This window comes from Argiope bruennichi, chromosome X1 (genome assembly GCF_947563725.1).
Source record: "Argiope bruennichi chromosome X1, qqArgBrue1.1, whole genome shotgun sequence".
In the NCBI taxonomy this organism is placed as follows: Eukaryota; Metazoa; Arthropoda; class Arachnida; order Araneae; family Araneidae; genus Argiope; species Argiope bruennichi.
This window is the reverse complement of record NC_079162.1, coordinates 25,944,482-25,969,396: the sequence shown is the minus strand read 5'-3', so window position 1 is coordinate 25,969,396 and position 24,915 is coordinate 25,944,482. Positions and strand designations below refer to the sequence as shown.

Here is a 24,915-nt window from a genome sequence, read left to right as displayed (position 1 = left end):
TCTGGAAATAGAACTTTGATTAAGATTGAACATTTTATAAAGTGGAAAAACTATGTTAAAATACATAGAATTTCGAACTGAAAAGTTATTTACTGTTTATTAATTAATCTATATATTTTCGAATTTTTTTAATGCTTCTTCGAAATTTTGAGCGTTGAAGTAGTCAGGTGGATCCTTGTTCTTATCTGTAGGCATCATTTTAATTGTTTTATTACAAAAGATTTTTAGTCCCAAAAAAATAATCTTTTAATCCAATATAATTATTTCCAAATAATAATAAAAAATTTTAATATTCTTTAAGAAGAGCTTTTATTTTTCTTTTAGTTCACTGTTCCCTAATATCTTTCTCAAAATTTAATTATACCATTATGAAATCTTTTTGAATGGCTATATTGCAACATTTTGATTACAACATGCTTGATTATAAATAATGCTATTTATATATAGATCGGATATAAACAATTTAAACATTTTCAAAACTTGTACTGGGTTTGTTTTTGACTAAAATGTGGGAGAAAGATGTTCATTTGAATTAACATTCTAAAGATAAGCAATCGCTTATATTAACGACTAATGTCTTGCTCTCTTTAGTTTAAATAATACTTTTGCCTTCAGTGTATATTAAAATAGACCTTTTTAAAATTGTTTATAAGTTAAACTTATTATATTACTTTCAGTAGTTGAATTCGTATAATTTCTGTGCAGGAATACATATATTTTGATATATCTTTTTTCTTTAAGCCTAATGAGGCTTATTGAGTTTTGCAATATTCAGTATTCGCATTTAGCATATTATTTTCCTTCATAAAACTCATTTTCAAAATTTAGCTAATTTTATGTATACATTTAATATACGTCTTTGATTGGAAAATGTAAAAGGTTTCCCTTTAAATTTTGAATCATTTATTCCGTGTCATAACTTAAGAACATTTTAATAAAGATCTAAAATGCCCCAAAATGCATTATTAGAGAAGAGCCAATTTTGTTTGATTTTTTCAGATTTAAAGTAATTTAGAATTAAGAGACAAACGTTAAAACTAGGACAGTAATAATTGATTTCCGAAAAATGTATTTAAATATCACTGATATAATTTTATAATTTAAAATTTTCTATACACTTATCATATTAAAGACAAAATGACTCGGAAATATTGAGGTTTCCCTCCCTACGAACTTTATATTCAATAGTTAAATGTTTAACTGAACCTAGCTACTTATGTAAATGTTCCGATACGAATATATATTCCCTACTGAAATCAGATAATAATACAACGGTCTGAAAAGGAAATGAAAATTGAAAAATTAAAAAACAAAATTATAGTTTAAAAATTGTGATTTGGTATTAATAGATTAACATTAACTAAATTAGTTTTTGATTTCCTGAATCAGAACTTTAAGAACCATTTCAAACACAGCTATCAGGATTCCCAAAACAATAATAAATGCATTCATAAAAATCTGATATATCAAACTATTTTTTCCATATTACTATTTGTACCACCTTAAGGGCGATAACAGCAAAAATTTCATTTTTTTTGGTTTAATTTTCCATTTAAAACTTTGAATACATTTTTTGGCCGTATCTGGTAATTATGAATAAGGTCAGATGATATTTGAAATAAAATCTCCACCTACGCCACAACAGCAAGCCGATGATAGACCTTGACGGATTCAACGAGAACCAATCCCAGAAACGCGGAGCACATAGGACGGAACAAGGTCTTGAAACCTCAAATCTCCCGTCCCGATGATGTGTCCGCCGCCATGCCCACGCAGTCCTGGGCTAATGGCGAAGATGATTTCAGATTTCATCAAAATTTAAATTTCTCGGTCAACCTCTTTCGAAATAGTTCAGTTTAGTATTAGAAAATTACAATATTTAGTTCTGAAGACATTATCTTGGAAACAAATTTCAATTTGTTTTCTTATAAATCTTTTAATCGAAATTTACTTTGATTTTCTTAAGAACATCGGAATGAGGGATTTGCTATAATTGGATGCAAAACTGCTTTAATTTTTATCAGTTTTTAGCATTCCAATGAAAATATTTTTAAATTTCTTAGCTGAAATGAGAGGTAATGAGATTTTGATCAAGGAAAAGATAACAATTCACTATCGAAACATTAAAAATACTACTTTAGGGATGTAGGTGTGTACAGTTTTCAAACATTTTTTATATCAAAAATAACTATTATATAAATAAAATCTTAAATGAAGTGTATTTGAGGCATTTATATTTTTCTGTTACAAATTTTAATTCTATAATGAGTGCTTAATCTGTGCAATTATTAAGTTCTTTGTCATTTTTCGGCTTGTAGTTAACATGAATGCCATACAAAAAATAAACGTGTTGGCTGAGGAGCATAAATGAACATCTTTTGTGTAATCTTTTATTCTGAATTATTTTTATTTCTAATTTTAATAAATGAGAAAGATAAATTATATCATAAATTATTATTATAATATAACTTTATCATTATAACATATTCTTTAAAAATCCTATAGAGATTCTGAGCATAAGTTATATAAGATTAATCATTAATGATTGCGATTTTAAAATTTGTTATCCAAAAATAAAATTACTTCCATTATTTTCCCTTCTTTGGTTATTATTTCAATCATTAACTTTTTTACTAGTCATTTTTCTTGGTACTTCTTTTAAAACAAAATTTATTTCCATTTAAAAAATAATACTTCAGCATCCTCTTTGAGTATACAAAGATATTCAGTGATTAAAATCAAATCTCATTCTAATCAGAGTTAAATTCTAATCTGCATTTTAAAAACCATAACTGAAGAAATATTTTTGATGAAAAGAAGAAAACTCTTGTTTCTTTTCATCATTTCGATGAGAAAAGAATAAAAATGCCTAATGAGTAAGTATTAAAAATCTTCTTTAACTAAAATTCTTCTTTTATTAGCATTTTGTACGCTATAAAATTTTTTGGAAAAGAACATATAAGTTTAAAAAAATATTTATTTAAAAAATTGAAACATTTCCTGCCTTTGCATCAGTGTTGGATTATTGATAAATATGCAAAACATGTGTAATTGATAAAAAGTTCATGTAAGCAAGCGAAATCAATAATAATAAAAAAAAGGTTCTCTAAGAATATGTACTTAGATCATATCCACTATTGTTGAAGAGAAGAATTCATTGTAACGAAATAAATAAATACAATCTAATCAATGTATATAATTTTAATGCATTTATTATAAATGTATATAATTTTAATGCATTTATTTATGCGCATTTTGACTATGAGATTAGTTTAAACGCATGAATCCAAATGAATTAATGTATATAAATTTCCGTCAGTCTTACAACTTAATTTTTTGATTATTTACATGAACTTATATTATTACATCTTATTCTTTTTTCAACCAATTATAGCATTTATGTGGAGCTATTTAGACCAATGAAAGTACTGTTTTGTGTAAAACATATGATCTTCAATTTATTTTTGTTTATGATCTAATCAATTAATTTTAATTTCTCTCAAGCTATTTTAACATGTAAAATTCACAGCTTCATATCGAGTTATATACATACTAGATTCATAAAATTATGTTCAAAACACGATTTCTGAAAACTTCCTTTTCACATCCAGATATCTTATGTCTCTGTAAAAGAAGATGAATTATTCATAAAAAAAATGCTGCAAAGCATCTTTACCAGCGCCTTTTAGCAGAAACTGAAAAACCTTCTTTATTGAAATTAAAGAAAGTTTCGATTTCATATAATACAGAGTCGCTGTATGATACATATCAGGTAACATAGAGCCACTTAGGGAAAACATTTTTATATTTTTTTCAAAACCCAACTGAGACATAAAAGACTCTGGAAATTGAGATTAAAATTTTTTTTTATCCTAAGGTAATTTCTGAAAATAGAATAAAAGCTATTGAAAACTTTAAAATATTAAAAGCATTTAGAATACTTTTATTCCTTTTTTGAAATAAACGCTTCGGACTTATCAAAACTTTAAAATATTCTCGATGACTAATGGATTCCTTTTAATATTAGCTAACATATTTACGAACCCTTTACTCTAACAGAGCCAAAACAAAGAGAATGAAAAGCATTTCCTCGAAATATTCCATCTTTCTCCCGGATCCAATAGGGACAACTTCCATCTCGAATAACACAGCAATGCTTACGAAGATACTTAAAAAAAAAACTTTGATTCTCAAACTGTAAGAACATCTTTATCAATTCCTAACTGCGACATAAAAGACAGAGGAGACTAGCATATATTCTACGGAACTGCTCCCTCTTTCCTCCTCATACAGACGGTTTGATGGGAGAGCCAGTTCTCAACTTCCCCCACCAAGCTGTGGTTTCCTTGCTCTTTCAACTTCATTACTGAAATGCCTGCTCTCACCCAACCTCTGATAACAGCTTGATAATGTGGCGATCGTAGTGTGAAATACGTCTTTCACGATAGTGTTATCTTTACCTTATCACATTCGTCTTCGGTTCCCAATTCCATTGAGAACAATCGCTATGTCCACGAGATGCTTAGATTTAAGCTTTATTGTGTGAATAGGAAATTAGCTGATTACTAAATCACATAATTTGAAAATCATTCGAGGTAATAACCGGTTTTCGACTGTTTTGTATGCGCACTTAAAGGAAATTGCCAATTTCTGAAAGACTGCATGAAGATGGATATCGGAATATTTTTTCAAGGAATTAAGAAATGATTCGGTTAAAAGGTTTTATTTTTGGGGGTGTTCAAAAGCCTAAATTTTAAATTCATATTTCAGTAAACGTTGACAGAGAAATGAATGATTCTCATTTTAGTTTTTGGCAATAAAACAACCCAATGGAAATAAAATTTAGAAATTCATTTTATTTATTTTCACAGAAAATACTTTTATTTGTTAAGAATCATATGCTTGCAATAAATAAATAAATTGCTTCAGTAATAGTAATTTTAACAATTTTACTAAAAATTTTTTGAATAATAAAGTTTTACAAATTAATTATATTTTTATTTATAAGCATTAGAAATAACGATTATTAAGATATTTGTCGTAATTGACATTCTTGATTTCAAAGTAATGCGTTTTAGCAACAAATAACAATGCTTCAGTTTTCATTTACTGAATGTATTTTTAAAAAAAGAAATTATTTCTTATTTAGTACATTTTTATTTTTAGTAGATGTTTATTACATGTAAAAATTTGCAAAATAAACAAAATTATTAAAAATATTATTGTATTTAAAGAGCAATTTGATTGGATTATAAGAAACCAAGATTTCTTTACAAAAAATAAGAATATATTTATCACTAAAGCATGCGATTCATTAAAAATAGCAAATATTATGGTAGGCAGTATTATGAACATTGTTAACAAAGCAGGAATAAGAATGAAAGGCAATTTCTGTCTTGTAGCAATAACAATACGATTATGAGATGTTAATTAAAAAAAGCAAAATCATGTTTCGCAAACATGGCACGCAATTTGATGTCAATGAAATTAATATAAATGCAGATATTTTGAAAAGTTGAATAAAACAGACCAATTATGTTTGTTTCACTGAAGTCAATATTTATCTATAATATTATATATCAAAAATGGAAGAGAAAAACATCTGTTGCAACATATATAAACGATTGTTGGCGTAAATTCCCACAGCTAATCTCCAATTCATCGAGCATGGTTGATTTGAATAATTTTCAAACAATCTGCAAGATTTACGAAGTCATCTGTGCATTCTTCTTTCATAAGATTTTTTTCGTTTGTCATCAGAACACGCAATACTAGTTATGTAGTAACTATTAAAAGAAACTCAGTATTTAATCTTTTAGCACTTTTAATGGTGCTACTGAATTTGGTTTTAAAAGATGTTATTTTAAATTTTATTATCTTTATCGAAAATATTAACATTCTTTCTGTTCATAATAGAAAAAAAAGCAATTTTCAATCATGTTAATATACTTTATAATATATGTTCTCATTGAATTCCTTCACTGAAATCATTTCATTAAAGTAATAATACTAATATTGAGAGTCGATTTTATTTGAAATGTGTGTAGCCATTAATATAAACTACTATTATAATTGTTAATGACTATTGAATGTAAACCAAAGTTTATTTAAATTTTTTTTAAAAAAACACATTATATTTGCTACTTTTTTTCGAAAATGAAAAACATTTTTTATGAGACAAAAATGTTTTCTATATGATTATAATTTATCCTCAGGAATATTATAAAGATTAAAATCTTGAAAACTTGTATTGTTACTATTCTTTTGAAATGTTGAACAGGAAAAAACGCCTCTTATAAACACTTTCTGACAACAAAGCATAAAAAATCTCTCAGATAATTATTGGCAAATCCAAATAGATAATTCAAAATTTTAATCATCTTTATTTCTTTTTCATTAGTGTTCAGAAATTCTTATCATAAGTAAAGCAGAAAATATTCTCGTGTTGAAAATAGCTCAGATTTACGAATTATAAAATAATGAAGTAGAATAAAAAACCTAATTAAAAGAATAAAATATTTTGCTGAAAGATCCAAACAATCTCAATTAATATAATTTTTCGCAAATTGAAAACATATAATGTTTTTTAATCTGCATATCGTTCAAGGCAATATGTTAAAGATAAATTATTTTGAAATTGGTCCATCCTTATATATTTGTTTTCCTGAAAATTAAAGTGAAATGGCGTGTATTTTATATTTTGCTTTCCTTTATTTTGATGGGTTTTATTTCCTTATGACACGTGTAAGAACTTCGTCAATTTGAACGAAAACTTTCACACGAAAATTCACCACAATAACGTATGAGGAATACAGTACTTCAATATGAAAGGAGCTTTACAGATTTATAAAAGAATAAGGCATGGTTTTCCGTCAGTAACTTTAAAAAATTTATTTTGAATCTCATAAAATATACTAAAGAAATAAACGACAAAGAGATATGGCTTGTATTCTCTTTCTCATTTATTTAACTTAAAATAATAATTAATAAATATTTATTTCGTTCATGAATCAATGCACTCAATTTATGTTTCATTTCTCAGTTATTTTTCTATGTATCGATAAAAACTTGTTGGACAAGTAGACAAGTTAGATGAAAGTATATTAAGCAAAACTTATTATTCGTTAAATTAAAATTTAAAATGCTAAATATTTCCAATATTTATTGAAACTTTTTATTTATTGCTATAAAAATGCAAACAATATTATTTTTCAATGTGTAACATGTTTTTTCTCTCAATTCATTGTAGTAAATTTATCGGTAAGAGAGAAAAAGGGTCACAATATTTATATTTAAATTCGATTTCTTTCTTAGAAATCTAGATCTTAGTATATTTCACATAAAAAAGCAATACATAAAATATAATTAAATATAAAGAGTAAATTAGTGAAAGAATACCGTAATCATAATGAATGATAATTAAATTTGTAGAATTTGAGCAATCAGTGGACATTAATTGAATTCTTTTATTTTATTATTTACGCAATTAATTCTGCTGTAATTCGACTTAATCATAAATGTTTAAATAAATACCAAATTATAAGAGCAGTTGCAATCCATTTAATGAAATTCTCAATTTAACAGAATAAATCAATGAGATTTATTGTTAAAGTTACGATTTAGATGAAAATGATTTATTTAAATGAAAGTCTTCCAAGAGGGGAATTTCACATCTCGCATTTTAGAGGGTCATAATTCTCATTAAGGAAACAAATTTGCAATTCCACTTTTTGAATAAATGGCTTCTTAATAATTAATTCTTATTTTTTTAAAAATGAAAAATCAAAGATTTGGAATTAATTTAACACGAAGACCTTGTAATTAAAATGGATTTGAATGTAATGAAGAAGTTGGAAATTTGATTAAAAGCTTAATATATGCAAAATTCGAAACAAACTTATTTGCTAGGATTTTATTTTAGGAAAATTGTTTTAAAAAGATGAAGTTTGACTATAGCAGTAAAATATTAATTTTATCTTCAAATAATATAAACAAATAAATCATCACTTTTAATACACTAAGCGGATCAGAAATGAAACAATCTGCATTTATTTTTGTTTATGCAGAATAACCTTAAATATAAATAAAAGCTTTGCAGTAATGTTTATAAATGGTGGCAAATGACAGAAATATTAAAAATAATCTTTCATAATCAAAATAAAATGCCTAAATCATATCATAACCAATAAAGCAAATGATGACAGTAAAAAAGTCTTTTTTTTTTATCTCAGTTGTATAATTTTCATAGATTTCATTTACCATTCAGGAAATGAGTGTTGATTTATTTCGTTTTATTAACGTCTGATTGGCATAATTAGCTTTTAACGGATTCGTGAATAGAGATAATGGTCTTATTAGCTTTAATAAGCTGCAGATAATTTTACAGAATCATATTTTTGGCAAATAGTTGATAATGGAATAATGCTTCTAATTACAATCCCCATTGCCATTCCGAAAAGTACAAATAAAATCTATGCAAAAAATACGTAAAGCAGTTGTGGCATTTTATCATCAAAAGAGAAATGGATAACAGAGGTAAACGGGAGTGATTGAGAAATTGGTTGGTTATTTGGAGTTTTATGTTACAAGAGCCATATCTGGCTACACTGCGCCAAGCGGAATGTAAAAGAGGCTTTATTAATCATTAAAAATACTTAAAGCACAAAAGCATGATAAAAATTTCATAAAACACGAAAATATAACATGAATGTATAACATTTATAAATGTTAAACAAACAAAGCAAAGTTTTTGAAAAATGAGTAAAACGAAACCAATGATTGAAAGTGATTAAAATTTTTAAAGTGATAAGACAAAATTAAAATAATTTGCGAAAGGATTAAATGTGATTTTAAAAAAAAAAAACAGTGGCTCTCAAAAATTTAAAAATATTTGGATTTTATTTCTCACTCACCAAGTCCTTCAAAATTATTGATGATGTATGAAAATACTGGAGATGATGAAAATTAAAAGCATGGCATTCATTTAAAATATGTTTTATACTAAAATCAACTTGACACGTTGGGAAACTTCGTGCCCTTTCGCTAAAAATAAGATGCCTGTGCATGAAACGTGTATGTCCTACACGGAGGCGAGTCAACCTGACATCCACCCCACGTATAGGGAGAACAGGCAGGGCGTAATTGAGAAAGCAAATCAAATTTCAACTAAATTTCATGTATACTACTACAATTTGTTTTGTAGTTGCTGTACATAGTAATAATGTAACAAAATTTTCTAATTATCATGTATTAAAATTCCCCTGATGTATCCAAATTACCTTTTCTACTTATGTTTTTGCAATTATGACACTTTATGTAAAATTCTTTGGATCAAATTTTTCGAAGCGAACGAGTTCTTATGCCATCGCAAATTGGAGATTATTTCTCCAATGATAGCAGGTTTGTAGCCGCTTTTCCTTCTCACAGTTTCAATTTTTCAAACATATGTTTTAAATTTTTGTTCATAAAAATATGATTTATAGTTAAAATACCTTTCTCATCCATTTTTTCCATTCTTACTAATTATACCATTTTGTATTGTTGCAGTTTTTGAAAATATGTCTTTTTTAAGGCTATGATGAAATCTAATGCGTTTTTACGCAATACACCATTCCCGACCCTTGGTAATTGCTTTTAAAAGATTACATGGAATAACAATTTCCGATCAGGGACACGTGTTTAATTTAAGACAACTATTCATTTAAATTAAGTTTTTTAAAGAATATTTTACATATAAATAAATGAAAAAGTGTACCTGCTCCATTTTGGGTGGTCTTAAATATTAATATCCAATAAATTTGTGAAGTAATATTCAAAAAATGTTCTGATACTTACAACACTTTATGTATAATCCTTATATGAAGATATGCAAAATACTGTACACGTTTTAAAGGCAATTTGTAAATGTCTTTCAAAAGAAAAATAATTTTTTTAAGTTTTTCACTCTGTATATTCTGCCTTTATTCAATCACATTCTTATTCTTAGAATCTGATTCAGATCAATATTCTTAGGTTTGCAAAAGGTTGTCAATGCCTTTAAGAGTTGCAATAATACTACAACGCGAATAAACGTAAGTGGTAAACAATATTTTTAAAGCAATTTTTTAGAGTTTTTAAATTCTTAGTGTGTTAATTTCAATAAATATGTTGGACAAAAATACTTCCCTGTAAAACATCTTTTTTTATTCAGGATAAATAGTGACTGAAGTGAATATTTCTTGACGTTGTAAACAGATGAATAAAAATTCTCACTATATAAAAATTAATACTCCAACGGTGCTTACGTATTTTTTATTCTTATTATCCCAATTTATGTTCTATCAATATTTTCAATCATGAATAAATTTATTCTTTATAATTTGATTTTCTGATCTTGGTTCAAATAAGATCAAATGTACGTAACTACACACATAGTTTCATAGAATGCCCTTGCGTGATAATCCGTTTAAATATTGAATAAATATCCTGTTAATTAAAAATGGTAAGCATCTATTAAGAATAAGTAAAGTATTAAAATTAATAAATAAGCAAAGTATTAACAATAAGAAATCATTTTGGCAATGGTCGTATTAAAATAAATTTTCTTATACATATATAATTAAAAATAATCCTTTTTGAGATTAATCCCTATTTCTTCATTTCCTCCAAAAATTTTGAACAAACGGCACTTGAACTTTGATGAAATCAAAAAAATGTTTTTAATCACACATTGCAATGATGATACGGTCTAGATGCATTTGATCATTTAGAGAATATACCACTTTCCATTCAACTATTAAAGTGATAACAGGTCAAATATAACATGATATTTCCACCCTTTTTAAATAAAAATTTACCATTTCTCATTACTTAAAGATTTATTTTAATTGTTACACATCAAGAATTCGAATAATTTAATTCATTAATTGATGAAGATTATATTTTTCACTTATTGTTCATTTATTAACACGCTAATAAATCAAGCGATAAATTGTCATCATTTTTGGAAGAAATCTCATTGAAATTTCTCCGAAATCAAAAACTTATTTCAACTATTTCACGTCCAAGCTCGTCATAATTTATAGTAGTTCAGCGATCCCAATCATTAGGGCAGGACTAGACACGGAAATATCTAATATCTTATAAAGATATCTATCCCTCAAGGTATCATTTTCTCATAATTCATCTTCCGTTAAGTACAGATTAGTGAGAGATTTTAATTGCCATAATTTTTGCTACATCCAGCAGCGCATAATCGTAGGTCTGCAACTCAAGCGAGATAATTGTTGTTAATCACATAAGTACTGTTAAACGACCAATTACAAGAAGCACTTATGGCACCCCAATAGTAGAACATGTTTCAGTGTTGAAAAATATTTAGACAACGTTTCAAAATACTTTCGGTCACTGGGTAAGTTCAAAAGTCTTTGCAACTTACGAAATAGTCAAATATATTTGCATAAAGCCTATTTTTAATCGAGATCTGATGATTATTTGTTTAATTAAGACTTACGAAATCTTGGAAATTGAACTTTGACGGTTGGAAGAATATTTACAGAACCACCTCCAAGAATTTTGAGAAGATAAATATTTATGTTACAAACTACTAAATTGTAAGACATTTTAATTTAAGTCATCTGTATTTTGTAATGCCTTCGAAATTGATTTCAGCCTAAGTTTTTGTTTTGTAGCTATATCATCTCGGAGCTAAAAGAGGCTTCCATTTAAACAAATTTATTTTAGTACTTCAAAAGGGTATTATATCATATTGCAGCATTATAGAAAATAAGCCATCTTTTCAATTAACGAAATAATAAGAAGTATGGAAAATTTTGAAGCAAGTAGTTGAAGATTGAATTGATATAATTTGCTCTGCTAATATACCACTTTAAAAGCAAAAAATGCTTCAAGTTTCAAAAAATATTTAAGGAAATCCTTTTATAATGTTTTACATCCAATTGAAAAAAATGGAAGATATTTGAACCGATTTAAAATTATCAAAAAGAATTTAATATCTATATATTTCAACAAATCTAGCTCCTTACTTCTATTTGTACGACTTTGAAATCAAAAATTTCAGACTTTATGAGTATGCTAGGTAACTCTCTAAAAGTATTTAAGATCTTTCTGAAATATTTTCGAATGAGAAATATTTTAAAAATATTTATGGTATACTATTACCTGATTTAATTCAATTATTTATTTAAATGGTTACAGATTATTTTAATCCCTTAATTTCTGCAAAATATCCTTGATTTCCCCATTTTTACTTTTAAAAAACATTATGTCTACAAAATTATTATTTTAAGTTTATATCACTTCTACGGTTTATCTTAAATAATAAAAATGGAAGACAGAAGAAATACAAATATATTTGTGCTAAAAGACAAAAAAATATATCTTTAGGTTTCATAATTACTTACATTTTACTGATGCATAATACATTTTTTAATTGATGTGTATATAGACTTTTGTATTACGATTCATTTTTATATTATTTTTTATACATTTTATCTAAATAAACATTTGAGTAGAAGAATTAAGTAAATAAGAAATATATGATTAGTATATTAGTATATATGATTAGAATATTAGTAAATAAATATTTCACGTTAATGATTTTACCCCTAATATACGAGTTCTAAAGTACTTAACTGAGTTTCTTCTATACCAGAAGGATAAACATCTTTGAATTGTTAGGGAGTTTGAATACATTTCCAAAAAGTGCCTTGAATTATACAATTGAGCCTTTTAATAAGAAACATTTATTTTGCTCTTGGTAAGACTATTAAAATGGTATTGATTTCTTAATAGCCTAAATAAAAAATAATACATTTGAATACTTGAACTAATAATTTAAAAAATAATTCAGTATTGCTTCTCTAATGAAGCAGCAGTCAAATTTTAGGGTTCCATAAATTATCTAATATTTTTGGTAATAAATAATTTTATTTAAGAAATAAATATTTTAAAATATATCTTGTATTTTCTTTAAGCATGCATTCAGAGCACATATAATTAATTGCATTTAATGAAATTAAAATTTATATATCACGATATAAATTTTAAAATGAGCTTCATTTGTGGTGAAAATTCAATTGAATAGCTCATATGTTCTGATTTCAAAGCCTTTAACCCAGTTTATGCAACTAAATCCTCTGTCTAGTATCATACGCATTCTACAGTTTTCGAAATCATAATATTATGAAAATTGAAAGTAATATTACTTATATGAGAGTAGCTATAGATAAAAGAAACAGAAACAGATGACTGATTTACCAGAGTATGCGTACCAATATTTTCTTTTATTCAAAGTTTGGTTTATTAAACGAAAATAAAATTTCTTTTAATACATAAAATATTAAGCCCTTTAGTTATATAATTAACATTAATTCGAAAAATTCTCTTTCTTAACTATTCTACAACGATCATTATAAAACATTAAAAAAATTCTTTCGAAGAGACCAGTTTTCTTAACATCAACGTTTTTATATCGAAGTAAAATTTTAACACTAGCCGATGAAATATTTATAAACACAGAAATTGTTTCCTCATTAAACATATTTTTAGAAAAAAAATTCTGAAGCTTGTAAATATAGCTAATTAAGTTTAATCTTCCTAAACTCGCGTAGTCTTTTATGGGTATAATATAATTATTTTCAAATTCTAATTAAAAAATTTCTAACATTTTTAGAAGTATTTTAGTAAATTGCCTCAAGACATAAATAATGTTCATTAAAACACAAAAATTGTAACAAACATCTGCATTTTTGCTTGCAATTTCAACAAGGAGAGTTCATAAAAGTTCTTAAAATTTGGTCGTATCTCTATGATAATATGATGAAAATACTGATCAATGTCTTTACCAAATATAATGAAAATATTCGTGAAAGCATTTAGGGAAAGAGTTAAAAATGTCGAAGAAGCCATATTTTTAAGATTAGAAAATATATTTAAAAAATATATAAAATCGAAAAAAAACGTATTCAAAACTTTAAAAAATTCTAATGATCTTGATTTAAATCGCAATTTTTATAATAGAGAAACAGAAATAAATTTTTAATTCCAAAAAAATTTGAACCTATCTACATTTTTACAAAAAAAAGCATTTTTAAATGTGTTGATGAAATTATTAAAGCTCCAAGATAAATTATATTAAGCACTCAGATATTTATTTATTTATTTCAAGAATAAAAAAGATCCTGATACGAAAGATAAACAACACGCCGTAAGTGTTCGTGTTTCTGTCATAAAGAGAATACTTAAAAAAATTTCAAATGTATTTACATTATGAAAAATGTGTGACATCTAGAAAAATAAAAATTAAATGTCTTTATTTTGGGAAATAACTAGCAATCTAAAAGTGTTTTATGAAATTAACCAAGTATTTAATCAAATTATCTTTCCTTTCTCCACCTTTCACTTTTGAAGATAAGATGCACAAAAATTTGCAATATATTATTATAATGTTATAAAGAATCAAGAGATAAATTGACACAAATTCAGAATCCGTAAAATTTCCTTTATGAAATGAAATAAAAATTTATATAATCAGTATTTTAAAAGAAATGATCCAAATTTATATATTTTAAATCATATTTTAAACGTCTAATTATAAAACAAAAAAATTGGTAGTATTAGAAAAAAAATTGGGAATGTTCCATGAATAAATCTATGAAAATTTTGATAATTATTTTCGGAGTTTTCTTTTCTTTGCCAACCTCATAAATTCATCTTTTTACTAAAGATACTTGGGTCTTATTTCACTTGGGAGAAAAATAGCAATCTAAAAGGGCAACTTTTTATATTTCAATCACGTATCATACATTCCATACTTATGGGAACACTATATTATATATATATATATATATATATATATATATATATATATATATATATATATATATAGTATACACACACAATGTCTACTAAAGTGGTTTGCAGGTGGAAAAAGGAAATATGAATGGAAAAAGTGTTTTACTATAAACATATAGTTCTGGTTCTAAACTGTTTTGTATAATATATTTCAATTTAAATGTAACTAAGAATTCTTGATTGCATTTGTGTGAAGAATAAAACTTTTACTAATACGTGTCGAAAATAAACTGAATTACTGAAAATTTCACTCTTGTAAAAAATAACATGAATTAACATGCGAGTACATTTTGTTTTTATCTATGTAAATCTAGAAGAGAGATTGTGTTGTTAAATATTTGAAAGTGTTTTTGGCATACAAAAAAAAGGAAGATTATAGTAAGATTTAGCTGAGTATGTGTATCGATTTATTTAAATATGAACCGAAAAAGAAATTATACCGCTTAGATATTGATTGAACGAAATTTTTAAGTTGCTTTTTAAGCTCAGTTTTATCACAATAGATTTATAATATTAATTTAAACAGATTCAAGTTACAAATAAAATGTTTTAGTACTTTAAAAATATTAACTAATTCTATTACACGAAATATAATCGATAATCATTAACTAACACAATTTCGTTTCTTACCGTTATTAAAAATTATGAAATAAGATATCTAGCAATTAGAAAGTTTCAGCAATAGTATTACCATTTCTAATACTTCTCTTCTACAGTTTATTTTGTTGAATAAAAAATAAATAAATAAATAATTGTTATTGTTTAAGAGAATTATAAATAATGTTTGATTAATCAAATGGAATTTCTTCCTACGCATGATTTACACGAAATGCATTGCACCAATTTAGTTTTTTGATACAACGGGCATTTTAAAAGATAGGACTTTATAGTTAAGTGTAATATCGTACACAATCGCATGCATTTCAAATTAATACAGAAATAAGATTTTGATTATTTTAAATCTCCTTTGTATATTCAAAATATTAACTTCACCATCTCTCTTTTCATAAACCTCTTTTTTTTTCTTCTTGAAGCCAGGAAAAGGTAATTCAGACCCTTTAAGAGCAGTTTCAAAGACTCACAATATATGAAAAGTGTAAAATCTATTCCATCGCGTTTTAAGTAGATACGATTTGGCAGTTTTATAGACAAGAGAAGCAGCGGCTTTTTAAGCTAATTCTTGCTAAGGAAACACCTTCTCTAATCACGCAAACTTTCATGAACAGACGCGCACAACCATATAGAATAGTGTATGCAGGGTAAAATCTCGTAGTAGCACTGTATGAAGCTACCTTGAATGGCTTAAGATTTCGCTTGTCGGCAAAACTGCTTATGAAAACTAATTTAAACTTGGCTTCACTATGTCCAACGTTTGAAACTGTGTGCCAGCAGTGAATACATCTAAAGATTCAAATATGATTAGGTAATGAGACGAATCTGTCGAAATGGGGTTGGCAAACTATCAAACATGATACGACTCTAATTACTATCTTCAAATATCCCTCTGAATAGTTGATTTTGACGATTATATACTGCAAGTGTGCCAAAGAATGTAGATTCACTTGCATTTGCAGAACATCGGTGATCCAGTTATGCGAATTGCAAAGAGTATTTATGCACTAGCGTTTCTCCTGAAATTGTTGTAGAGATTACTACATGAGCCGATGATCAAGTTACTTAACAAATGCCGCAAATGTGTGAATATAATTAAGACTCAGATAACGATAAAGAAAAATAAAACTTTCTATCTGCATTACTGAATGGTGCCTGATTGTAACGATAATAGTTAACGAATGTTTTCTTTTTATCTCAGTTTGCTTTACCTTGCTCTAATTTTTCTTACATATTCTCGTTTAATTTGCATATACGCAATATATAATAATAGTACATAATAAATGCAAGCTATTCTTGGAAATAAGCTTCAAGATTCACAGAAATTTCTTCATAACCTATTTACGTTTTGGATTCGAGTCCACGAAGGGACAGTATTCACTAGTTTTCTTATATTTAATTTGCATGCACTGACATATTTTGTACATGATTAATAAGCTAGTATCTAGTGAATGCAAAGTTTCAAGAGCCGTCATTTCGCCTATTAAGGCACAAAGTTTTTTGTGCCTTCACCTATCTTTGCACTATTCCAGATGAAATACAGTAGCAATCTGTACTCCGAATAAATAAAAATATATCAGATTTTAGTTTAAAATCAATTTTAAAGCTATTTGGGAATGAAACTCGTAATTTTGAGCTGTGATCACTTAAATAAAACGTAATGTTATGTGGAAAGTTCTATCCAAACTACCAAACCACACTAAAACCCAGACATGAAGCATTTAGAAATAAATATAAATATGATTGACCAAATGAAGCTCCGAACTGACTTGCAAGCATTCAGGAAACAAAACATTTGATGCCATATTAAAGGAAATGAAACTAAAAACTTGAGGAGAAAGTTGGCGCATTCTTTAGAAATGTGTCGTTAAAGAATTAGACAATGAGAATTTTTTTAAAAAATTTAGTTTTTCTTAAAATATATAAGCGATTTTTAAATATATATTTCGCCATTTTTCTTTAAAAACATACAAAAAATACAAAAGAAAATTCGGAATGAAATATTATGGAAAGAATATTAGCTGTCCGTTACCGAAGAAAAGCCCAGTTTAAAGTGCTTTGAAAAGAAATGGAAGTAAAATCCTAATTTTAAAAATCTATTAAGAAGGAAGACTAATGCTGAAAATAATAAATTCAAAAAAAGCATTATTCAAGTGTAGCAAGTTCAAGCTGAAAAAAAAATTATTGAAATTTTTTAATAAATATAACAAAATACCAGCAGAATCTCATTAACGTATTTACCAATAAATCTCATTACTTTATATCATCTTCAAATATCTGTAAACTGTTTAAATTTACGAAACATATCAGGCTTGTTTTGGTCATAAGAAAGAACTCACATACTAATGAATTAGAAAATTTGAAAACTTGTCTTTGAAATCTGACATTTTAAAATTGCATTTAGCAATCTTTATCAATTATTAAAAGCATTTCAAATTACTTTTAAAATTTTCAACATATCAGCAATATTTTCCTGTCGCATGTTTTTGATACTGAAAGAGATTTAAATTCTATTGATAATGTAAAAATTTCACTTTATAAAAAATTATATTGAAATTGATGATTAGAAACTACGACATTTAAGAAATTTACTTTTGTTTCTACGTCTCGCAGAGACAACACAACTATAGAACATCAGAGAATTGAACTTTTATTTTAAAATGAGAATTCGAATTTTAATTACATTTCCAAAATGTATGTGTTTATATTAAAATCAATTCATTCTATATTGCAGATAAATTTTTTACATGGAATTTAATTGGATCGCCAAAAAGAATAAAATTTATTTTATCTCAATTATATTTTTAAATATTTGAATTGCTTACACAATAGTTTTAATAATTGGACATTTAATCTAATAGTAAATATAAAACTGCATCATTATTTATTCGCAGAAAAAAAAACACATATTATGTCTATGTGTGACAGAGTAATAAATTAGGTTCGTTCTTAAAGTGAGTTATTTTCTGACTAATTAAATTCAAACTTAAAAAGCACATTAATTCATGAATTTCTCAGTTTTCTGGCTTTCCGATGTTTCTCAATGCGTAATTTGTGTAACTTTCATTAACTAATGAAAGAATGATCAAGCGAAAGTTGCAATGCCAGAGCAGATGCATTTCAGGAAATTTTCCGATTCGCATGCATGAAAGGCTAAAACGCATTCTGAACTCTCTATCTTTAGTATTGATGTTGTGGACACACTACGCAATTCTTGCTTATGGTTCAACAAAGTAATTTAAAATTGTCTCAAAGATGAAGCTTTTGCTCAATTGTGATGAAGAAAAATAATGTGATTTAAGGGAAAATTCACCTGCTTATTCACCGAGAATAATACAAAAGATTACGTGATATCTTCTGTGTCATGAATACCTCAATGAAATTCGAAGCTATCGATCATGCTTTGAGCCCATTCTCAATAAGCCTTCACCAAAGATCGCTGAACAAAGCATATTCCTTCAAAAAATGTCTCACTCAGCTTCCCTTCCTTTCCCTTTTTATTGAATCCTACTCAACAGTTTCATACCACTTCAAAAAGTTTCAGGATTTTAATGTTTTCAACATATTCTCCGAAATTTGTGAACATCTGTTGTTTCTGAGATGAAGAAAAAAAAATGACTCCTGACGATTTCGCTATCTGTTTTCACCATTTACTTGGACCACACTCAAGAGATCACCAAAATAATAACCTATTTCCATATGTTTTTTAGCTCTAACTTCCATGGAAATCAATTTCAAAGTGACCTATGTAAGTGTAAAAATTTAAAAATAATCTGTGATAAGTCATAAAGAAAATAATTTCGATGGTGACTCCAGTGATAAAAGATTAAATTGATTACTCCTATTCATTACATTAATGAAGTACGCAAAATAAGCATTGAGAAAAAAAAAATAACAGTATTGCTTTGATTTGGCAATATATTAGAATCATTAACTTTAAATGCTATTAATTGGTTCTTGTCTAGAATTTGAAAAGTTGATTTTATTTCGGTTCAATTTTTTTTAAAATCTTGTTTAAAATAGTCTTCGTTTACCAAATTGCGAGGACATAAAGAAGCTAACATGACAGATAAAAATAAGGACGAATTAGAAGGTTCTTATGAGAAAAATACTGCTTTGATTTGGCAATATATTAGCATCATTAACTTTGAATGCTATTAATTGGTTCTTGTCTAGTATTTGAAAAGCTGATTTTATTTCGGTTCAAATTTTTTTTAATCTTGTTTAAAATAGTCTTCGTTTACCAAATTGCGAGGACATAAAGAAGCTAACATGACAGATAAAAATAAGGACGAATTAGAAGGTTCTTGTGAGTGATTCAATATCCTAAAGAGAAATTATGTGGTTGAAGCCAGTAATTCTATTGATTTCATTTCTTTTTACCTAAAAGGCTCTATGAATGTAAGCTAATTTTCTAAAGTATTCGAAAGACAAATGTCAACAGCTTAAGTTGGAGTTTTATGAAAATTTACAAATATCTCTAATTACTTTAGAAAGAGTGCCCTAATGACGTAAATTCTTCCGACAAATCTAACTCCTGGGGTAAATTTACTTACTTCTTAAATGAATGATATAAATAGTGCTCCAACGACAAACAGTTTAGACGATTCTCATTATTAGAAAGATTTTTCTCAATACTTTTATGAAAAATAAATTGATGCAAACAAGTAGACTAAATTTACGCAGAAACTTATCAATGATCTTAAAAGGGGTTTACAAATACCATATACGATAATGAAGTAGCGTCTTTTTGTAAATACCCATAATAAGTCTAGAAATTAAATAACAGCAGCATCAAAATTATTAAAATTCTAAAAACTAATGTCAAAAAATTAGAAATGTCTGGCATATTACAAACGCAAATTTAAGTGCACATTTAGCTAATTATCGATATTAGCAGCTTAGAAATTTCAGAGAAAATATTTTCTAGCTAGTCCCTTCCTCCATCAAGACAAAATTAAAAAAAAACTTTAATAAAGCTAATTTGCATTTCCAAAATAAATTGCCCCATTTTCCCAACTGACTTTGTGAAAATAAAGAAATTCAAAATGCTTATAATAGGGCTCAAACTTGTGTTAACATAATTCCTGCAAAATAATTAAGCACCCCCAGCTATGCTGAAACTAATATTGTCCATGCAAAAGCGAAAAATTCAAATACACAATTACTAGAAGTATCCGGATACTGTAAGAAAAAAATCCCTAACACGCTCCCTAGGCACCAGCTCGGCATTTCCATCATACCCCGTCATTTCTTGGTACAACGTAGCTTAAAATTGATAGATGTTCGAGGCATAATCATACAGCAAACTCGGGATACAATTTACCGACAGAGACATGTTCAATATACTTGAGAATTGGTACCATTACAGAAAATGTAACGATGTATGTTCTAGGACGTACTTTATCTTATAACATACTAGGTCAGTCAGGATTCACGAAATAACTTCACTGGTAACTGCAATTATAAAAATGGGAATAATATTGAAAAAGTTGAAAATGACAAATATATTCTTTGCATATTTCGGGAAAAAAAAATAGCAACCTCCATTCATCTTTGAGGGTCCGAGTTTTATACCACAAAAAAGCCACAGTTCAAAAAATGTGGGTTGAAAAAGAATTTAAATAATTTTAAAATATTATATTATATATATATATATATATATATATATATATTCTAATGTACAAATATTTTGTAAATGAACTCAGAAATGAAACCCCCCCCCCAGCCAAACCAAAAGCTCAATTCTTTTTTGTCCCTAGTTTTAGGTCTTATTGGGTTTTTATTGAAGAGTTAAGAATTTAGAGTCAGTGCGATTTAATGTTGAGAACTTTTTGACAGATGGTTTACTAAAAGAAAGGAATAGTCCCAGTGACTTAATGGGATGAGGATAAAAAGAATCGATTATGCATATATTACAACAATGTTCTCTGCATGTCAGACTCTATACTACTATTTATAAGGGTCTATTAGATAAATTATATACTTCAAATAGTTTTTCCTCTTTATATTCGGCTTTAGGTTATTGGCATGCGTTTATTCATCCAAAAGACACAATTTAATTTTCAAAGTCATGTATCATTCATTTACATACATTAAAAATATTCAAGAAATTATTCTTTTCCGATCTTTAAGGAAATATTTACAAACTATTTTGGGAGCTCGTGTATATATATTATTTTTTTCCACAGAAATCACTGTGTTGATGTTATTTTTCTTTAATTTATTTCTTATTTTAAAACTATTTTTGCCTAATAGTGGTATTTCAGCAGTTGTGTTTGTGTGAATCAAAGAGGGAGACAAAGAGAATTTTTTTCCCTATTCTTCAGTAAACATGAGCGTTGAAATACAACCCGAAGCAATCAATTGATTATATACTCATAATTCTGGAAAAGACAACATGAAGATGCTTAATAATTACTTACAGGTAAAATGTCTTACAATTATGAACATCCTCCTTTAGGCAGCTTTTCATCTAAAATCCTAAAAATAATTGCTATTTAAAATATATCATATTTAAGACAGGAAAGAGTTCTAATATAAGCCACGTCATCCTTTTATCCTGTGAAGGTCTCGGTACCATCTGCTATAACGTAATTAAATATGACATTATTTAATTACTCAGCACGTCCAAAATATTTCAAAAGTGAATACCATGAAACTATTTTCCTTCTGTAAGATCCTATTTATCATACAAAAGAACATTTCTTTTCTATCAGACATAAGATCACTCAATAAGTCGCTTAGATGACAAATTAAAAATTATGTCGTTATCAAATGCCGAATGAATCGAGCTCTTGAGAGAAGTGCTTTATCCAATAGTTCTGAGCACTGAAGAAGCAAATATATTTCTCTCAAGAATCACAAATTGAATTATACCGAAATTCACTGGCACATTGTGTAAGTCGTTATTGCGAAGTAATCTAATTAGGGACATCTCACTGTTTCATAGTTAAGCATTTTGCGATCTTTTCAGATGTAAATGAGTCTTCCTAACTCGGAATCAATTCATTTGCTCAAAGTTAACACTCTATAGTTTTAACTGCGAAATTAATACCAGAGCCAAATATTTTCATCGCACGAGCACAAAACTACTCTGAAGAAGGAGTTTTCTTTATTTAAACGATCTAAGCAAAGACAAACAAATTTTATTGCCTTTATATAATATAAAGTAGCATCACAAAGAAACAAAGTATTGCTATATAAAGACTATCCAAATTAGCAATTAGGACTTTCTTGTACAAAATTACTTTTATGTTAGATCCTGTTATTTGAGAATACAAGAAAGGTAATCTTCAAATATTTGTCTGGTAAATAGTTTAAGGGAACTTAAAAAGGATGTTTAATTATTTATGAGACGGAGATTCTGGAATATAATTTCTTAATGATCTTGTTAAAAAAAGCTTGAAAATTACTTTCATTTAATCTTGAACAAGAAAAAGATGGAAAATATTTCAGATTTAAAATATTAATAACATCGTCTAGAACTTCTCATTCAAACTCAATAGTCCTTTCTTTGATATATTCCTTCACGATGAAAAATTTACCTCCTCTTGACTAAAAATAAAAATTCTAAAACTTATCCTTTTAAAAAAAATAACATTTCGCTTTTCGACGAAAAAATACATTGAGTCACATTTAAAATTCAAAGTGAAGTGGATGCTCTTGGCTTGCTTTTTTTTTAATGCTGTAAGAGGTTTAATAAAATGTGCTCTATCTTGTAGAAAGACTTGTCTTATCTTTAAATTTGGCGTGTCATTCAACTAAAATAAAATTATTATGACTGTGATTTCGTCACGTTACAGATTTAATCTGCTTAAAATTTCAAATGAAATATACGGGAATTCAAAACATAAACTTCATGAAACTGGATTGTTCAAAATGGTCTAGATTTTATTTTTAAAACTTTAGGTTATTACTTATAAAACTCTTAAAAATTACAAATTGTGTTTCATATATTCTTATTAATCTAAGCTTTACAAGATTGTAATTGCTGCATGATATGAAAAAAAAAATTCTCAAATTTTATGATCAAAATAATGTGTTGTGTTACTGCATCTCTTTTTAAATTAAATAAAATGATAGTTTCTGAGTTTGTGATGCATTTAGTGTAATATCGATATAAATTCAAATGAAATTTATAAAATTTAAAATTATTTGTTGAAAATAGATTTTCAGAATAGAAAATAGATAAATGGTGTTTCATAAACTGTAGCTCACGGCGCTTCCTTGGACCATTGTAAATAATAAAAAAGAATTCCATCGTCTTCTTGTTTAAGATGTATCACTATTTAAAATAGTTTGAAAATATATTAGAAGTAATTACGTTGACTAAACATTATCGAGAGAATTTGGTGTAATAGCAACCTCTGGTGGAAGGATATGTTTTCATTTATCATTAATTGATGTGTCAGTTTATCCTTGATTGGAGGAAAGAAAAACTCTTTGTCCAAAAATGAACCAGGCGTGAAAAAATGTTAAGAATTCGACAATATTTTTCGTAAAAGTTTAAAAATTGTAAATTGGTCCAACTATTTTTTCTAATCAATCTCACTTCCATCAATTAGAACCATATTATATATTACACACACACACACACACATTATATATTATAAATTTATAGATGTTGGCAATTGAAGGTTGCATCAACAACGAATATTTCAAAAATAATTTAGTTAATAATTTATATTTTTCCAAAACATGGTTTTTTCTTTAACATTTGATAACATGATCTGGACTACATTTAACCAGTGAGAATAAATTATATGCAAAAATCCAAATGAAATCTAATTAAATTCCACTGTATTTAGTCCTTTCCACTCACATTAGTTTTGAGGGTTTTGTCAAGAAGTTATAATATAAAATTACCAGACAATGAGGAAATATAATTAGTGAGTCAAACATAGATTACTTCAATTATTTGTTAAGAGAAGATTTATTGCTTTTTATTGATTACAAGGAATTTTCCTGCGAAATAAATACCAATTTCTTCAAAAATTAAGAATTTAAAATGATAAAATTAATTTAACTACTTATAAAACTTAAAATCTTCGTAGACTGATATATTTCTATCGTTAGTCAAAAAGAATCTTTGAAATAGTTCAAAAGAAATATTTAATTAAAGCATCTTAATCATTCAATTTTCAAAAGAATTGATTTTAAAATTTCTACTCATTTAATATACTCGAAATAGATCATATTGATAGAATATATATTTTCAGATCAGAGAATCGAAAATATATTATTGTTTTAAAAAATCAAAGTCATAAGAAAAGAAATGAGCTGAAAGCTTAGTGTTTAAATGATACTTTCAATGAATGCCCAAAAAACACTAATGCTGATTCTTTAGCTATGATGGTCATATTAAAATGGAATAATCTCCATTTATTATTTTAAAATATTAAAGGATATTCTAATTTTCTTAATTGTTAACTAAGAAACCCAAAATCA

General features: G+C 26.7%; 1 long non-coding RNA gene across 1 annotated transcript in view; it reads left to right on the top strand.

Annotated features, from left to right (window-relative positions):
* The window catches only part of LOC129958736 (uncharacterized), a 70,132-nt gene that overhangs the window by 1,876 nt on the left and 43,341 nt on the right, over nt 1–24,915 (top strand). The gene's annotated exons all lie outside the window — the stretch shown is intronic.